Source organism: Salmo salar, chromosome 01, assembly GCF_965601325.2.
Source record: "Salmo salar chromosome 01, fSalSal1, whole genome shotgun sequence".
Taxonomy (NCBI): Eukaryota; Metazoa; Chordata; class Actinopteri; order Salmoniformes; family Salmonidae; genus Salmo; species Salmo salar.
Genome location: NC_138291.1, coordinates 93614480 through 93634829, shown reverse-complemented (window position 1 = coordinate 93634829; position 20350 = coordinate 93614480).

The following is a 20350-nucleotide window of genomic DNA, read 5'->3' as shown; positions in this document are numbered from 1 at the left end:
AAAATCTCCGTCTCGTTAGCACATGATGTAAGCCAGCCGGACTTCTCGTCATGAACGAGGGGAAAAAATATATTTCCGTTCGTTCAAACATGTCAAACGTTGTATAGCATAAATCATTAGGGCCTTTTTTAACCAGAACATGAATAATATTCAAGGTGGACGAATGCATACTCTTTTATAACGTATTGGAACGAGGGTACCCAACATGAACTCGCGCGCCAGATGTCTAATGGGACATCATCGTTCCATGGCTCTTGTTCGGTCAGATCTCCCTCCAGAAGACTCAAAACACTTTGTAAAGGCTGGTGACATCTAGTAGAAGCAATAGGAAGTGCCAAAATATTCCTAAGCCCCTGTGTTTTTCAATGGGATAGGTTTAAAGTCAATACAACACATCAGGTATCCACTTCCTGTCAGAAAAAGTCTCAGGGTTTTGCCTGCCAAATGAGTTCTGTTATACTCACAGACACCATTCAAACAGTTTTAGAAACTTTAGAGTGTTTTCTATCCATATATAATAAGTATATGCATATTCTAGTTACTGGGTAGGATTAGTAACCAGATTAAATCGGGTACATTTTTTTTATCCAGACGTGCAAATGCTGCCCCCTAGACCCAACAGGTTAACGGCTGTCTTCATAAATGGACCAAGGCGCAGCAGGTATGTGAATACTCATCTTTAACCTGTTAGGGCTAGGGGGCAGTATTGACACGGCTGGATAAAAAACGTACCCGATTTCATCTGGTTACTACTCCTGCCCAGTAACTAGAATATGCATATAATTATTGGCTTTGGATAGAAAACACCCTAAAGATTCTAAAACTGTTTGAATGGTGTCTGTGAGTTTAACCTCTCTGGGCTAGGCGGGACGAATTCGTCCCACCTACGTAACAGCCACTTGAAGCCTGTGGCGCGATAAGAATTATAGATACAGACCTCCTCTATGCACTCGATATGTCCGATTTTAAAATAGCTTTTTGGTGAAAGCACATTTTGCAATATTCTAAGTACATAGCCCAGGCATCACGGCCTAGCTATTTAGACACCTGGCAAGTTTAGCACTCACCATAATCATATTTACTATAATAAAAGTTTGATTACCTTTTGTTGTCTTCGTCAGAATGCACTCCCAGGACTTCTACTTCAATAACAAATGTTGGTTTGGTCCAAAATAATCCATCGTTATATCCGAATAGCGGCGTTTTGTTCGTGCGTTCCAGACACTATCCGAAATGGTAAAGAAGGGTCGCGCGCATGGCGCAATTTGTGACAAAAAAAATCTAAATATTTCATTACCGTACTTCGAAGCATGTCAACCGCTGTTTAAAATCTATTTTTATGCCATTTTTCTCGTAGAAAAGCGATAATATTCCGACCGGGAATCTCCATTTTGGCAAACAGAGGAAAAAATCACAAAGACGGGGGCGGTCAGGTCACGCGCCTAAGCCCAGAGTCCCTTGATCGGCCACTTGAGAAAGGCGATAATGTGTTTCAGCCTGGGGCTGGGATGACGACATTCAGGTTTTTCCCGGGCTCTGAGCGCCTATGGACGACGTAGGAAGTGTCACGTTAGAGCAGAGATCCTTAGTAAAAGATAGAGATGGAAAAGAAGTTCAAGAAATGGTCAGACAGGCCACTTCCTGTAAAGGAATCTCTCAGGTTTTGACCTGCCATTTGAGTTCTGTTATACTCACAGACACCATTCAAACAGTTTTAGAAACTTTAGGGTGTTTTCTATCCATATGTAATAAGTATATGCATATTCTAGTTACTGGGTAGGAGTGGTAACCAGATTAAATCGGGTATGTTTTTTATCCAGCCGTGTCAATACTGCCCCCTAGCCCTAACAGGTTAACAGAACTCATATGGCAGGCAAAAACTTGAGAAGATTTCATGCAGGAAGTGGCCTGTCTGACAAGGTGGCCTGTAACGTGACACTTCCTACGGCTGCCATAGGCTCTCAGAAGGCGGCAAAAAGCTAAATTGTGGCTTTGCAGGCTCTGGCTGAAACAAAGTAGCGCGTTTGGGTAGTGGCTGGTTACAGTACTGTGAGACTCAGGCTCGTGCCCGCGTCGACCGAAAGCTTTGTTTTCTTTCCTCTGTTTACCTAAAAGGAGATTCCCTATCGGAATATTATCACTTTTTTACGAGAAAAATGGCATAAAAATTGATTTTAAACAGCGGTTGACATGTTTCGAAGTACGGTAATGGAATATTTAGATTTTTTTTGTCAAGAATTGCGCCATGCTCGCGACCCTGATTTACCATTTCGGATAGTGTCTGGAACGCACGAACAAAATGCCGCTATTTGGATATAACGATGGATTATTTTGGACCAAACCAACATTTGTTATTGAAGTAGCAGTCCTGGGAGTGCATTCTGACGAAGACAACAAAAGGTAATCAAACCTTTATAATAGTAAATCTGATATTGGTGAGTGCTAAACTTGCCGGGTGTCTAAATAGCTAGCCCGTGATGGCTGGGCTATGTACTTAGAATATTGCAAAATGTGCTTTCACCAAAAAGCTATTTTAAAATCGGACATATCGAGTGCATAGAGGAGTTCTGTATCTATAATTCTTAAAATAATTGTTATGCTTTTTGTGAACGTTTATCGTGAGTAATTTAGTAAATTGTTAGTAAATTCCCCGGAAGTTTGCGGGGGGTATGCTAGTTCTGAACGTCACATGCTAATGTAAAAAGCTGGTTTTTGATATAAATATGAACTTGATTGAACAAAACATGCATGTATTGTATAACATAATGTCCTAGGGTTGTCATCTGATGAAGATCATCAAAGGTTAGTGCTGCATTTAGCTGTGGTTTGGGTTTTTGTGACATTATATGCTAGCTTGAAAAATGGGTGTCTGATTATTTCTGGCTTGGTACTCTGCTGACATAATCTAATGTTTTGCTTTCGTTGTAAAGCCTTTTTGAAATCGGACAGTGTGGTTAGATTAACGAGAGTCTTGTCTTTAAAATGCTGTAAAATAGTCATATGTTTGAAAAATTGAAGTTTTTGTATTTTTGAGGAATTTGTAATTCGCGCCACGCCTATCATTGGATATTGGAGCAGGTGTTCCGCTAGCGGAACGTCTAGATGTAAGAGGTTAAAAGTCTTACTCACATCGGCTATGGAGAGCGAGATCACAAACTCGTCCGAAACAGCTGGTGCTCTCATGCTTGGTTCAGTGTTGCTTGGCTCAAAGCGAGCGTAGAAGGCATTCAGCTCGTGTGTGTGTGTGTGTGTGTGTGTGTGTGTGTGTGTGTGTGTGTGTGTGTGTGTGTGTGTGTGTGTGTGTGTGTGTGTGTGTGTGTGTGTGTGTGTGTGTGTGTGTGTGTGGGGGTGTGTGTGTGTGGGGGTGTGTGTGTGTGTGTACTGCCATGCTGAGATGTGGTGGGCAGGAGCCGAGGTGACAAGAGTGGAAAACACAGCACACCTGTGCAGACTGCCCAGGAGGTTGCTTGTCTTTTGGAAGTACTCCAGCAGACTGGTGTACTTGACTGCTCCCCACCCACCTCATCCAGGATATTACCAATTCAACACAAATACACGGGGAAGAGGGAGGGGGGGAAGAGGGACGGGGGAAGGACATCCAGCAGAGGACAGAATGACTCAGGAAATGGGACTTCAGCACACACACACATACTGTACAAACAGACACATACATGCACACACACCCACACAAAAGCTCACAAAAGCACAAACACACACACTCACACCTTTTTGGACTTTGCTTCATTATGAAGGTTAATTATGTCCTAACGAACTGATATTCTGTATTAAATGCTAATTGTTCCTTATTGGAGAGTATAGAACAGCGAACAGGTCTCCAGTGCTGTAAAACAATGGAACTGACCATGAATGGAGGGACAGATGAGAGATAGAATACCTCTAATCAGTGGAAGTTGTACAGCGTTGTGGAGCGGTGGTGGGGTTGGCGAGATGGAGGGCCCCTTACAGCCTGTCCAATTGGATGTTTTACTGTTTGTGTGTGTATCTCACACTCACTCACACCCACTCCAGCCCTCCATATGAGCACTAGAGGCCAGTGGGTATTCTTGGCAGCAGAACTAAGTGATGGGTATTAGGTGGAGAGAGGAGAGGAGGTGTGAGATGAAAGCAGGGGTAACATCACTATGGCTTTGTCCCAAATGGCCAGGGCCCTCATCAAAAGTTGTGTACTATAAAGACAAAATGGTACCATTTGGGATGCTACTGCAATCAGCTGACCATCTGAATATTCAACCCCTGGGCCAACGGTGCTAATTCCTTTGCCGCCACCCACCCGCCACACGAGGAGAGGGAAAGTGACAAAATGGCAATGAGCAGAATGAGGAGGAAGGCAGGAAGGAATTTGCATTTTAATGTGGCTGTCAGAATCACTTTGACTAAGAGCTGGGAATATGAGAGGCTGGGCGACCCCAGGGGTCAGCAGCACCAAACAACCAATAATAGCAGCTTCCTGGTAACAAGACAACATCTTAGTCCTGGGTGGGAGGAAGTTATTGGGGGAGATGGGGCAGGGTAATCGTGGTAGTAGTAGAAGATAAGTTTTGGTCCTCCATCCATCCTGCTTATGGACTGCATGCTGAGCCCCCAGATGAACGGAGTTGGACCAGGTAGAGAATACAATTCTCATTTCACTGTAAGATCTTCCTTCATAACCCACCCATGGTGCAAGAGAGAGAATTTACAATATTGTCAGATGCAAATCCTCCCCCTAAATCCCAGTGTTTAAAGAGGATACCAGTAAGCAGGCATGGACACTGACTGAGTGTCACTCACACACTAGTCGACTTTCAAAGACAGACAGTGAAAGAGCCTCCGTCTCAAATTGCACCCTATTCCCTATATAGTGCATTACTTTTGATCACGGCCCATGTTATGGCCAAAGTAGTGCGCTATATAGGCAATAGGGTGCCATTAAGGATGCAAGCAGACACAAAGGCAGACAGAGACAGAATTGAGACAGGAAGCCATTAAGAACAGGAAACATCCCAGATGGATACAGGTTCAGGTCTGGCTGATCCTGTCTTGTTCTGTTCGTCTTCTTTAATGTCCCTAGTTCTCCAGTCAAAGTATAGACTCTATACCAAGCTGTTGTCTCTATTTAGTACGATGTTGCTATGTTGCTCTCTAGTTCTCAGTAACTCAATAACACAATTTTCACGAACCACTCCAGACTGGCCTTGAGAAAGGCCTTAGAGTTGACCATCATAGCATGTGCACTAACACTCAGTGTGCAAAGGGAGCAGCACGAGCAGTGATGACATAATGATGTCATCCAAAAACACGGCAGACATTGGATGAAAATGACATTTAATATCTTCTTTGGCTTACTAAATAAATACAGGACAAAAGTGGAGAGCATACTTTGAGCTTTGTGCATTGTGCGTGAATCTGATTGGTCAAGATACGCAAAGAGCTTGCAGCAGCTCTCCGATGTGAAGGACAGAAAAATGGTGCACAAGTTGACAAATAATGAGGCAAATCGGCCTTAAAAATAGCACTTTGCCCCTCTTTTTAAGGCTTTGCATCTAGAGTGCCTTCGGAAAGTATTGAGACACCTTGACATTTTCCAATTTTTGTAACTTTACAGCCTTATTTTCAAATGTTTAAAGTACACAGACCCTCTGCTGTGAGACTCGAAATTGAGCACAGGTGCATCCTGTTTCCATTGATCGTCATTGAGATGTTTCTACAACTTGATTGGAGTCCACCTGTGGTCAATTCAATTGATTGGACATGATTTGGAAAGTGACACACCTGTCTATATAAGGTCCAACTGCTGACAGTGCATGCCAGAGCAAAATCCAAGCCATGAGGTCGAAGGAATTGTCCGTAGAGCTCCGAGACAGGATTGTGTCGATGCACAGATCTCGGGATAGGTAACAAAATATTTCTGCATGATTAACCTGTCTGGGCTAGGGAGCAGTATTCTCATGAAAAACGTACCCAATTTAAACAGGTTACTACTCTGGCCCAGAAACTAGAATATGCATATTATTAGTAGATTTGGATAGAAAACACTCTGAAGTTTCTAAAACTGTTTGAATGGTGTCTGTGAGTATAACAGAATTCATATGGCAGGAAGAAACCTGAGAGAAATTCAAGCAGGAAGTGAAAAGTCTGAGAATTGTAGTTCTTCTTTTGATTCTCTATCGAAGCTACAGTGTCTGTGGGGTGACGTTGCACTTCCTAAGGCATCCATTGGCTGTCAACAGCCTTCAGAAAGTCGTTTGAGCATTTTCCTGTCAATGGGCAGATAATAGGAGCTCAGTTTCTGAGTGGACTGCCTGGCAACAAAGGGATTGGATATGCTCGGACCCGCGAGCGCACCCCTCCTTCTTTTTCTTCTTGAATGAATATGCTATTGTCCCGTTGGAATATTATCGCAATTTTACGTTAAAAATACCATAAAGATTGATTCTAAACAGCGTTTGACATGCTTCTAAGTACGGTAATGGAACATTTTGACTTTTCGTCTCTGGTTCCGCGCTCGCGGGTTATGCCTTTGGATAAGTGATCTGTACGCATGAACAAACGGAGGTATTTGTACATAAATATGGATTATTTCGAACAAAAACAACATTTCTTGTGGAAGTAGCAGTCCTGGGAGTGCATTCTGATGAAGATCAGCAAAGGTAAGATAATATTTCTAATACTAATTCTGAGTTTAGGTTGCCCCGAACTTGGCGGGTGTCTGAATAGCTCGCCGTGATGGCTGAGCTATGTACTCAGAATATTGAAAAATGTGCTTTCTCCGTAAAGCTATTTTAAAATCTGACACAGCGGTTGCATCCAGGGGTAGTCTATCTATAATTCTTAAAATAATTGTTATATATTTTGTCAACGTTTATGATGAGTATTTTTGTAAATTGATGTGCACATTCACCGGACGTTTTGGTGGGAATACATTTTCTGAACATCACGCGCCAATGTAAAATGCTGTTTTTGGATATAAATCTGAACTTTATCGAACAAAACATTGTGTAACATAATGTCCTAGGAGTGTCATCTGATGAAGATCGTCAAAGGTTAGTGCTTCATTTAGCTATGTTTTGGGTTTTATTGACACATGTCCTTGCTTGGAAAATGGCTGTGTGATTATTTTTGTCTATGTACTCTCCTAACATAATCTAATGTTTTGCTTTCGCTGTAAAGCCTTTTTGAAATCGGACAATGTGGTTACATCAAGGAGAAGTGTATCTTTAAAATGGTGTAAAATAGTTGTTTGTTTGAGAAAGTTGAATTATGACATTTTGTTGTTTTTGAATTTGCCGCCCTGATATTTCACTGGCTGTGTCCCGCAGGTGGGACGCTAGCATCCCACGTAGCCCATAGAAGTTAAAGGTCCCCAAGAACACAGTGCCCTCCATCATTCTTAACTTTTATGGGCTACGTGGGACGCTACGGGACACGGCCAGTGAAATATCAGGGCGGCAAATTCAAAAACAACAAAATGTCATAATTCAACTTTCTCAAATATACAACTATTTTACACCATTTTAAATATACACTTATCTATTCTGTTGCCTAGTCACTTTATCCCTACCTATATATACACATAATATCTACTGTACCAAAATGACCTCGTTGCCCTGCACAATGACTCGGTACTGGTACCCAGTGTATATAGCCAAGTTATCATTACTCATTGTATATTTTATTCCTTCTGTTATTTTTTTCTATCATTTCCAAATTGTTCTCACTGCATTGTTGGGAAGGGCCCTTAAGTAAGCATTCCACTATTAGTTTACGCCTGTTGTTTATGAAGTATGTGCCAAATAAATGGAATTTGATTTGACACACACACACAGGCAAGATACCCACATACCGCTGACGTCTTTAGCAAATAACCCCAAAATAGTCCTTCTCCTGCTTCAGGTCCTTTTCAGTGGTCCTTGCCAGAGGAGAGAGGAGCATCTGCTTTGAACTGCAGGGGACACCATAATCGCACTTCACAGAGGCACACAGTGTCAGTTCATATCTCAGCTCCAGACCGTTATTAAAACACACAGGGCTGTTTCTGACATCAAACACGTCCTGGTGTCAGAAGGTTTTCACATAGTACCCAGTATTGCCCAGAGAATCAGGCAAATCTTTAGACCAACAGAAATACATGTTGTGTTTTTGTTATGTTTGCCCCTGGAGCACCTTTAGTCCCTCTCCTCTCGCTGTTCACAGTGTTTATGTGCATCCATAAATCAACAGCTTTCAGACCATAGGGTTAGATTATCTCCCTGCAATTGACTGACTGACTGAACTTCATGAAATATGTAAACCAACCTAAAACCCTTGAGTTTAAACCTGGTCTGAATAAAACAACACCTACAATAGACTTAGGTTAGGTCGAGGGCAAGGCTAGATGTCTCTGTGTGTGTGTGTTTAGAGTGTGTGGAGACTGTCAGCACTAGTCTGGCTGGCATCAGGAGGACATGGCTGGACAGGCTTCAACACTAAAGCCTAAAGCCTGTTTTCGGCTGAGTCCTGCATCCATGAGACATATTGGAACCGGCCTTGATGCCTAGGTTTGATTATTACAGTGAATCCAGACAGATATCCCCGGATCCTCTCGGACCCTTTATAACCATGAATGGGGTAAATGTTCAATATGACACCCAGTCTTGGTTATGGAGAATCAATCAATCAATCAAATCAAATGTATTTATAAAGCCCTTCATACATCAGCTGATGTCACAAAGTTCTGTACAGAAACCCAGCCTAAAACCACAAACAGCAAGCAATGCAGGTGTAACAGTATACCTTCCGTCCCTCTCCTCGCCTCGAACCAGGGAACCTCTGCACACATCGACAACAGCCACCCTCGAAGCATCGTTACACATCGCTCCACAAAAGCCGCAGCCCTTGCAGAGCAAGGGGAACAACTACTTCAAGGTCTCAGAGCGAGTGACGTCATCGATTGAAACGCTATTAGCACGCACCCCGCTAACTAGCTAGCCATTTCACATCGGTTACCAGCAGGGTCAAATAATAATAATCACAGTGGTTGTAGAGGGTGCAACAGGTCAGCACCTCAGGAGTAAATGTCAGTTGGCTTTTCATAGCCAATCATTCAGAGTATCTCTATCGCTCCTGCTGTCTCTAGAGAGTTGAAAACAGCAGGTCTGGGACAGGTAGCACGTCTGGTGAATAGGTCAGGGTTCCATAGCCGCAGGCATAACAGTTGAAACTAGTGCAGCAGCACGACCAGGTGGACTGGGGACAGCAAGGAATCATCAGGCCAGGTAGTCCTGAGGCTCAGGTCGTCTGAGAGAAAAAGAGAGCGAGAGAGAGAGAGAGAGGGAGAGAGAGAGGGAGAGAGAGAGAACAACAAAAGAGAGAGAGAATTAGAGAGAGCAGACTTAAATTCACACAGGACACAGGAGAAGAGGAAATAGGACTGGAATGTTGAACTCTGGCCCTGGGACTTTTGAACCGAAATCCTCCCAGTCGACAAAAAGATGACAGGAAAATAACTATGTGTATTTTTCCCAAATGGCACCCTATTCTCTATGCAGTGAACTGCTTTTGACCAGAGCCCAAAGGGTGGCATTTTGGGACTCAGCCTATGTCTCTGTAATCCACATTATAGATCCTACAGCACAACATGTGTTGATGCATGTAGAACAGAATAGTGTAACTGTAAGGGTTGCGGAACTGGTGGCAGTGAAGCCAGACGCAGGAGAGCAGAAATAGGTAATAACCGGAGCAGTTTAATACAAAACCCACGGCAATACAAAAATAACCTACATGGGTACAAAACCTGACGCACACCAGTAACAGAGTACAAGCACTTACAACCAAACAATTCCACACAAGGACATGGGGGGAGCAGAGGGTTAAATATACAACAATTAATGAGGGAAATGGAAACCAGGTGTGTAAGAAAACAATACAAAACAAATGGAAAATGAAAAGTGGATCGACGATGGCTAGAAGACCGGTGACGCCGACCGCCGAACAAGGAGAGGAAACGACTTCGGTGGAAGTCGTGACAGTAACTATGAAACCTGATTTAGTGTGTAGTTTGTAGTGTTCAGGAATGCCTGTCTACACAAGGTTTCTTACAGTAAGGGAATGGGGTTCTTCTCCAGGTAAACCTTCTGTTGCTGTAGTTTTCCTGTTTTGGAAGGCACGGGTTTAGTGTGTGCCAACATTAAAACATACCGTAACAGTGTTAAAACCCCTACCACTATAACCAGACAACCTGTCACATCTGTCGCCAGGAATGGACCGAGGCGCAGCGGGTTGCGTGCTCATCATTGTTATTTATTTAGTGAACACGAAAAAACCAAAGAAACACGACAGTACAACAGTCTTGCAGGCGATACTAAAAGCAATGCAAAAACAACTACCCACAAAACCCAAACCAAACACACACCTAATTATAGGACTCTCAATCAGAGGCAACTAGAAACACCTGCCTCCAATTGAGAGTCCAACACCCAAACCTAAACATAGAAAAACTAAACTAGACAGAACATAGAAATACATACAAAAACACAAACCCTCTGCCACGTACTGACCAAAACTAATACAATTACTCCCTCAGCTGGTCAGGACATGACACAACCGCACATGCAGCTATCATAGTGATCGAACCCATGGCTCATAACTGGTCCAGGTTGGACGAGGGACAAAATCATCACATCACTAAAAGACAGATTGGCTTGATTGACACAGCTGGCCCTCAGAAACCTCACCTATGCATGCACACATGCCTGGCCAGCAGTAGAGGCTGCTGAGGGGAGGACAGCTCATAATAATGGCTGCAACGCAGCTAATGGAATGTCATCAAACACATGGAAACCATTTATTTGATGTATTTGATACCATTCCTATTCTGTTCCAGCCATTGCCACAAGCCCGTCCTCCCCAATTAAAGTGCCACCAACCTCCTGTGCTGGCCCGGCTGGGCGTCCAGCTGGCAGTTTACTGTGGCCAGGGTAAAGAGTGACAAACAGCCAAGGGATTTTAGCGACACAGTGATAGGGGCCAGGGGGCGGTCTGCTGAGGCATCTGCCATCCACACCATTGTGTTCCAGATAGAACCATAGCAGGCAGACAAAGGGCCACCAGGGGCCACCAGAGCCACCAGGGGCCCGGTGTAAAACATACTGAGGAGAAGTTCACCATCCACAGCTACAGTAGAGCAGACAGACACCACAGAGCAGACAGACACCACAGAGCAGACAGACACCACACCACAGAACAGACAGACACCACAGAACAGACAGGACACCACAGAACCGACAGACACCACAGAGTTGACCTACACACACAAACACGCATGCACATGCACACACACAGACGACGTGTTCAGAAGACACACAAAAAAACTATAAAAGACTGTAAGATGTACATATTTCATAAAAGTCCAGGACAGAACATCATCGATCAAACTGCAGCGGTTCAGGATCCGGAGCCATTTCAGTTATAGAGTTCACAAGTTTAAAAGCCATCAAAGGCGAGCAGAGCAGAGCATGGATTGAGTCCGTACCAACCGCCATCATTAATCTAGCCAGCCCTTAAACCTGGAGCTACCCATTAACTGACAGTCAAACAATCGCACTGCAACAACAGACTGGTGCTTCTGATCCTTTGTAGCTCAGTTGGTAGAGCATGGTGCTTGTGATGCCAGGGTAGTGGGTTTGATTCCTGGTACCACCATACATACATAACATTTGTGCATGCATGACTGTAAATAGCTTTGGATAAAAAAGTCTGCTGAAAGGCATATATTATTGTTAATTGCTCAGGACACTTCCATAGAGAATTAATTGCACAAAATGATTTTCTCTGTCTCATGATGCCCATTAGCCTCAGAGCAGAGGCTCGAATGCAGTGGTATGGTTCAGCTTTTTAACAGGGAGCTTATTCAACACCAGTTTTAAATAAAACGATTGCTTGATTTTATTAGTGTTTCATTTGAACTTCTTGGGTGTTATTGGGAATTTGCAATTTAGAAGCGACTCTCATTCTCCCTTCTCTTACAGATCCACTATAATTTACTTGCAGGATCCAGTTATTAGTTCATTACCTCAGCGCTTTCCCTCTGACCTCATATGTTAATGGTTTCCAGAAAGGCGTGGAATCTGATTACTGTTAAACACAATCTAATGGGCTATCTATCCATCCATTATTTGTGCTCCTATATTGAGTACTTAAGTGTTTGTCCGATCTTGGGCTATTTTGGTCATTGATTTTCTTTTCTTTTTCCTTTTATTTCTAACAGAGAAATACTCATACTCGAACATTGTGCCATATTCCATCCCTTAACATTTGTTCACTTTGCATGTTGTCTTAAGTCAGCACTTCAATGCCGTGTCGTGGTATAAGGTGTTTAAAGCTTTACCTCAGAAAGAAGATTTAATTTGAATGCAATTGACAGGGCTGTACTAGACAGGGTCGTGAGCTTCAAGTTCCTTTGTGTCCACATTACCAACAAATCATCACGGTCCAAACACACCAAGACAGTTGTGAAGAGGGCACGAAAATGCCTATTCCCCGTCAGGAGAATGAAAAAATGTGGCATGCTTCTACCCCCAAGCCATAAGACTGCTGAACAGTTAATCAAATGGCTACCCAGACTATTTGCATTGACCCCCTTTTTTTAAGCCGCTTCTACTCGCTGTTTACTATCTATGCATAGTCACTTTTCCCCTATCTACATGTACTTATGAACTCTATTACCTCGACTAACCCTTACCACCCGCACATTGACCTGGAACCGGTACCCCCTGTATATAGCCTCATTATTGTTATTTTATTGTGTTACTTTTTTTACTTCAGTTTATTTTGCAAATGTTTTCTTACTCTGCATTGTTGGTTAAGGGCTTGTAAGTAATCATTTCAAGGTAAGGTCTATCCCTGTTGTATTCAACGCATGGTGTGGTGTGAAGTGGTGTGAAATGTTTTTATATCTTTTTTTAAACAGAACTAATTGAAGAACATTTGGGGATTTCAAGTTAATGCTGAAGATGAAAGTCTACCTCTGCCATAGCATTACACTGCCAGAAGAGTTATACTGCTGTACATTTTTGGTATAATTCAACTATTACCGGTTGAAGGTCTTCTGGGTCGACTATGACATCATGGTATCAGGGCCAGTGAAGGTTAGTGTATAACGGTATCAGGGCCAGTGAAGGTTAGAATATCAAGGTATCAGGGCCAATGAAGGTTAGTATATAAAGCTATTAGGGCCAGTGAAGGTTAGTATATAAAGGTATCATGGCCAGTGAAGGTTAGTATATAAAGCTATTAGGGCCAGTGAAGGTTAGTATATAAAGGTATCATGGCCAGTGAAGTTTAGTATATAAAGGTATCAGGGCCAGTGAAGGTTAGTATATAAAGCTATTAGGGCCAGTGAAGGTTAGTATATAAATGTATCAGGGCCAGTGAAGGTTAGTATATAAAGGTATCAGGGCCAGTGAAGGTTAGTATATAAAGGTGTCAGGGCCAGTGAAGGTTAGTATATAAATGTATCAGGGCCAGTGAAGGTTAGTATTTAAAGGTGTCAGAGCCAGTGAAGGTTATATATAAAGGTATCAGGGCCAGTGAGGGTTAGTTTATGAAGGTATCAGGGCCAGTGAAGATTAGTATACAAAGGTATCAGGGCCAGTGAAGGTTAGTATATAACAGTTTCAGGGCCAGTGAAAGTTAGTATATAAAGGTGTCAGGGCCTGTGAAAGCTGGTATATAAATGTATCAGGGCCAGTGAAGGCTAGTATATTAAGGTATTAGGGCCAGTGAAGGTTAGTATATGAAGGTATCAGGGCCAGTGAAGGCTAGCATAAAAAGGTTTCAGCAGCACCTCCTAGCTTAAACCTAGCTTAAAAAGTTACAATCATAGTTGAAATTGAGCATCTTGACCAGCTGGATCACCGCTTTGCATAGCGAGGGTAATGTGTACGGCCCAGTTTGTCACTGAGACCGAGCTCCTTGCCATCCAGGACCTCTATACCAGGTTGTGTCAGCTGAAAGCTCTAAAAATTGTCAAAGACATCAGCCAGCGGTAGCGATGCACCAAGTCTGGACATAACAGGACCCTGAACAGCTTCCACCCGAAAGCCATAAGACTGATAAATAGTTAACCAAATAGCTACCCGGACTATCTGCATTGACCCTTTTTGCACTAACTATTTTTACTCATCACATACACTGATGTTACTGTTTATCCTGTTGCCTAGTCACTTTATCCTTACCTGTATGTACTTATAACTACCTCAATTACCTCGTCACCCTGCACATTGATTCGGTACTGGTACCCTGTGTGTATAGCCAAGTTATCTTTACTCATTGTGTATTTATTATTACTTGTATTATTATTATTATTATTATTTCTGAAGTTGTAATACTTTTCTATTATTTCTCTGTTTTCTCTCCCTCTGCATTGTTGGGGAAGCATTTTACTTTTAGTCTACACCTGTTGTTTTATGAAGCATGTGATTAAATTTGACCCGAAACAGTCAAGGCAGTGCAATTAAACAAACAAATCCAAGGCCTACTATGCAGTGTGTGTGTGTGTGTGTGTGTGTGTGTGTGTGTGTGTGTGTGTGTGTGTGTGTGTGTGTGTGTGTGTGTGTGTGTGTGTGTGTGTGTGTGTGTGTGTGTGTGTGTGTGTGTGTGTGTGTGTGTGTGCGTGTGCATGCATGCGTGTTTGTGGTTCACCTATCAGAATGAAAGACTGAAAGACAGTATCAAATCCCTTTAAACACGTCAATCACTTCATTAGCTTATTGAATCCTTAGCAATATTACCAAGGCCATAATAAGACAGTATAATCACCTGTTTCACTGTAATTATTTTTATTGACTCTTGGTTGAATGTGGATAACAGTATTATGTTTGGAAAACTGACAGGTAGTTTATACATTTGCCCTTGAAGTGTGCTGAATAAAAATATAAGTGCAACCTGCAAGAATTTGTAAGATTTTACTGAGTTAAACTTCATAAAAGGAAATCAGTCAATTAAAACAGATTCGTTAGGCCAAAATCTTTGGATTTCACATGACTGGGAATACAGATATTCATCTGTTGGTCACAGATACCTTGAAAAAAAGGTAGGGGAGTGGATCAGGACCATTTACCTCATGCAGGGTGACACATCTCCTTCACCTAAAATTGATCAGGCTGTTGATTGTGGCCTGTGGAATGGCCACAATGACTGTGCGAAGTTGTTGGATATTGGCGGGAAATGGAACACGCTGTCGTGCATGTCGATCCAGAGCATCCGAAACATTCAGGCCACGGAATAAGTTTTTCGGACATTTTCAGCTTCCAGGAATTGTGTACAGATCCTTGCGAAATGGGGCCATGATTATCATGTTGAAACACGAGGTGATGTGGTGGATGAATGGCACAACAATGAGCCTCAGGATCTCGTCCTGGTTTCTCTGTGCATTTAAATTACCATTGATAAAGTACAATTGTGTTTGTTGTCCGTAGCTTATGCCTGCCCATAACATAACCTCACCGCCACCATGGGGCACTCTGTTCACAACGTTAACATCAGCAAACAGCTCGCACACACAGTGCCATACACGTGGTCTGCGATTGTGAGGCCATTTGGACGTATTGCCAAATTATTATCTTGGCAAAGGAGAAAATCCTCACTAACAGGAATGTAAATAAATATTTGCACGAAATATGAGAGAAATAAGCTTTTTGTGCATGGGATCTTTTATTTCAGCTCATGTAACATGGTACCAGCACTTTACATGTTGCGTTTATATTTTTGTTCAGTGTAAATTGAAAATCGTTTCCTACATTCAATATATGACAGAATGACAACTTGAAGGAAAGGACAAAATAATAAGCACAGCATCAACCTGAAGAAATGAAATGAAACACGTTTTCTTTGCTAAGGTAAAAATACATTTAAATCAACAAGTAGTGACAAAACATATATGTTTCCATTCTCTCTCCTTTTCACTACCCTTGTCTATAATCTGATTCATCTTCAAGGGTGTTTTTTTGCGCATGCATGCACACACACTCATGCACACACACACATGCACACACACACACACACTCACACACACACGCACACACACACACACACACACACACACACACACACACACACACACACACACACACACACACACACACACACACACACACACACACACACACACAATAATGGGAATCACTCTTCAGACTTTCTTTAGCAATTTCAAATTGGAACAGCCAGTGTGAAATTCTATATCAAAATAACAAGTGATCTTGGAGGAGGGGACTTTGTGCAACCACCATGAAGGTACAATCTAAATTGCTTTTTGATTTACACATTTTTATAAGGGGGAAGCATGCTTTTGATACAATCGAACTCTCCCACAGCCAGGTTCAGAGAAAGGTATATATTCTTTCATACTGACTGTGTGGCTATGTGCTGTTGCTGTGTTTGATTGAAGTATGAATGACTCCATGTAAATAAGGTTTGTTTTGTATTGTGTGAAGAATCCACCGGCTTCTGTTGTCCCCATTTTTGCATGTGGCTGTAATAATGAAGGGATTTGATTAACGTTTTACTGCAGTGGGCTAAATCAGGATCACATAGAGTGTTTCTTGGTAGTCTTAACCCTCCTGTTGTGTTCGTTTCATGTTGATTAATTCAATTTTCCCTGTCCAAAATGACAGCCCCATTATAGCTGATTATAAATCCATGATAATACATATATTATTACCTAATGTTGTGTTAGATCTTTTATCAACTTAAGTTCTTGTGAACATTACAAGGTTTGAACTTGTATTTGCTATTTATGGCCTGTAGGCCTCATTGACTTTAGCTCAAACAACTTGTTTTTGAGTAAAAAATGCATAATGTATGGATTATTTTGACTATAACAAATACTATGATGAAACATATTGTGCTATTTATCACAGACTACTTTGTGTCAAGGTTTAACAAGGACTCTCTCCTCCTCACCAGTGTCATGATCAAAGATATGATCAAGAGCCTCACATACAGTATATCATTTGGTCATTGTGCTGCCACAGAAAGAATTGTGAGCAAGGCCTCAAAAAAGGTTTATATACCAGAGCTACGAGAAAAGTTCTGTATATTATTGAAACAATGTTGCTATTGTTTGTGAGAATGCCAAAAGGTGTGGTTCCTGTGGGGGAAAGATTCTATTGGGGAAAGGTTCCCATGGGGGTTGCCAAGAAGGGGTGTGTGTGTGTGTGTGTGTGTGTGCGTGTGTGTGTGTGTGTGTGTGTGTGTGTGTGTGTGTGTGTGTGTGTGTGTGTGTGTGTGTGTGTGTGTGTGTGTACTCAAACACACATGCATGTGGGGGTCTAGGAGAGGAAGTGTGTCCATCTGATGAATGGGCATGTTCCTGAACTCAGTTTTATACACTAATTGTAGTCTCACTCGTTCATTTCTAATGACCGGTCATTTTTGACCGGGATCACCACAGGTGTACAAAAGTTAAATAAAACACCCAAAATGTAAACACCCTGTGTGGACAAAGTCATGGAACCTTATGACAATCAGATTAAATGAACTACATTTTTTCAGAGAGAACCTGTAATTCGGTCCAATTCTCGCGGAACACAGCAGGAGGGTTAAACTAATCTAACTTGAAGCAAAAGTATACACCTCACACAAGGCTTAGGAAAAACAAGACACCTGTACCATGTCAGATATAGAGTTGATGTATTGAATTTTGAGTTTGCATCCTAATATTACACTTCATATAATTCACAGAAGACTGAAATATAACAAAACCATTTTAAATGGAAACACTGGATTTTTGTTAATTATGAAATTATAAATAATATGAATAACATTCTACCCATGTGACCACTAGAGGGCGATTTGGTAATTTGACTACAGGAAATGTGTACTGCCCTGGACATGCCCCAGGTGAACCGGGATAGTGTTGATTGCATTTGTTTTGGAACCAGGCTGCCTCCCGGGGCTTGAGCCAGGTGCCCCGTTTTGGCCGACGGCGCAGTAGGCTCGAAACAAAAACAATGTAGGTTAAACACATGGATTTTCACATGCAAAAGTGGTACCACTTTATTTGACACATTGCGTCCTAACCCGTTATGACACGTTCATAACTATATCAGAATATATCACACTTTTCAGGAAAATAGGTGTATTTCACACGTCATTACATTACAAGAGAGGAACTTGAATGTATTTTTTTTTTTTGCAAGGTGAAGCTGGTTGAGAGAATGCCAAGAGTGTACAAAGCTGTCATCAAGGCAAAGAGTGGCTACTTTGAAGATTTTGATTTGTGTAACACTTTTGTTGGTTACTACATGATTCCATATCAAATCAAATCAAAGTTTATTTGTCACGTGCGCTGAATACAACAGGTGTAGACCTTACAGTGAAATGCTTACTTACAGGCTCTAACCAGTAGTGCAAAAAAGGTATTAGGTGAACAATAGGTAGGTAAAGAAATAAAACAACAGTAAATAGACAGGCTATATACAGTAGCAAGGCTATAAAGGTAGCGAGGCTACATACAGTGGGGGGAAAAAGTATTTGATCCCCTGCTGATTTTGTACGTTTGCCCACTTACAAATAAATGATCAGTCTATAATTTTAATAGTAGGTTTATTTGAACAGTGAGAGACAGAATAACAACAAAAAAATCCAGAAAAACTGTTGAGAAGCCTTTTTGTCCTAGACTTGGCACTCCGGTACCGCTTGCCATGCGGTAGTAGAGAGAACAGTCTATGACTGGGGTGGCTGGGGTCTTTGACAGTTTTTAGGGCTTATGTGTTATTTCACAGTTTTGATTTCTTCACTATTATTCTACAATGTAGAAAATAATAAAAAATAAAGAAAATCTGTTGAATGAGTAGGTAACGCAGGCTTTCGTGTAACGCAGTGTTCCCAAACTTTTCATAGTCCTGTACCACTTCAACCTCCAGCTGCGTACATCCTCTAGCACCAGGGTCAGCACACTCTCAAATGTTGTTTTTTGCCATCATTGTAAGCCTGCCAAACACACACTATACGATACATTTATTAAACATAAGAATGAGTGTGAGTTTTTGTCACAGCCCGGCTCGTGCAATGTTGGGTTGTATTGGAGAGAGGCTCAGTCTTAAATCATTTTTCACACACAGTATGTGCCTGTATTTAGTTTTCATGCTAGTGAGGGCCGAGAATCCTCTCCTACATAGGTACGTGGTTGCAAAGGGCATCAGCGATTTGCCAAGGCAGGATACTCTGAGGGCAGCCCAATACAGAAATCTGGCAGTGGCTTCTGACTAAATTCAATTTTTACAGAACCGCTAGTTGCAATTTCGATGGGCCTCTTTTGCTCAGATATTGGTAAGTGGACTGGAGGCAGGGCATGAAAGGGATAACAAATCCAGTTGTTTATGTCATCCATTTCGGGAAAGTACCTGCGTAATTGCGCACCCAACTCAGGTGCTTCGCGATATCACATTTGACATTGTCTGTAAGCTTGAGTTCATTTGTACACAAAAAATCATACAATGATGGACAGACCTGTGTTGTCCTTGTTAGTGCAGACAGAGAAGAGCCCCAACTTCTTACTCTTAGCCTCAATTTTGTCCTGTACATTGAGCATAGTTGCGGAGAGTCCCTGTAATCCAAGGTTCAGATCATTCAGGTGAGAGAAAACATCACCCAGATAGGCCAGTCATGTGAGAAACTCATGGTCGCTGCCCATATCATGGCATATTGCAGAAAATACACGAGAGTTTAGGGGCCTTGCTTAAACAAAGTTAACCATTTTCGATGTAGTGCTCAGAACGTCTTTCAAGCTATCAGGCATTCCCTTGGCAGCAAGAGCCTCTTGGTGGATGCTGCAGTGTAGCCAAATGGAATCGGGAGCAACTGCTTGCAACTGCTTGCACACGCGTTACCACTCCACTATGTCTCCCTATCATGGCTTTTGCACCATGTCATGGCTGTCATGGCTTTTGCGTATTTATCAGTACAGATAACAACATTATTAGCAGCTACGTTTGGCAACATATGGACCGTTAGTGGAATTCCTGCAAGAGTAGTGGTTCATGTGATTGGATGTTCATTATTTGACTAGGCTACCTGTACTTGACATTGTTTTGTTATTTTCATGAACACTAGATGGTTTAATTTTATTTTTGGCAGTGAAACGAGGCTACTCAGGTGAGAAAACAAACTTTATCACTATTTGAAAATATAAATGGACTGTTTGAAAATGTGAAGAAAAAGAAACGTTAAAATAAATATATATATATAAACTCAGCAAAAAAAGAAACATCCCTTTTTCAGGAACCTGTCTTTCAAAGATAATTCATAAAAATCCAAATAACTTCACAGATCTTCATTGTAAAGGGTTGTGTAAATAAGGGTGACGAGCATG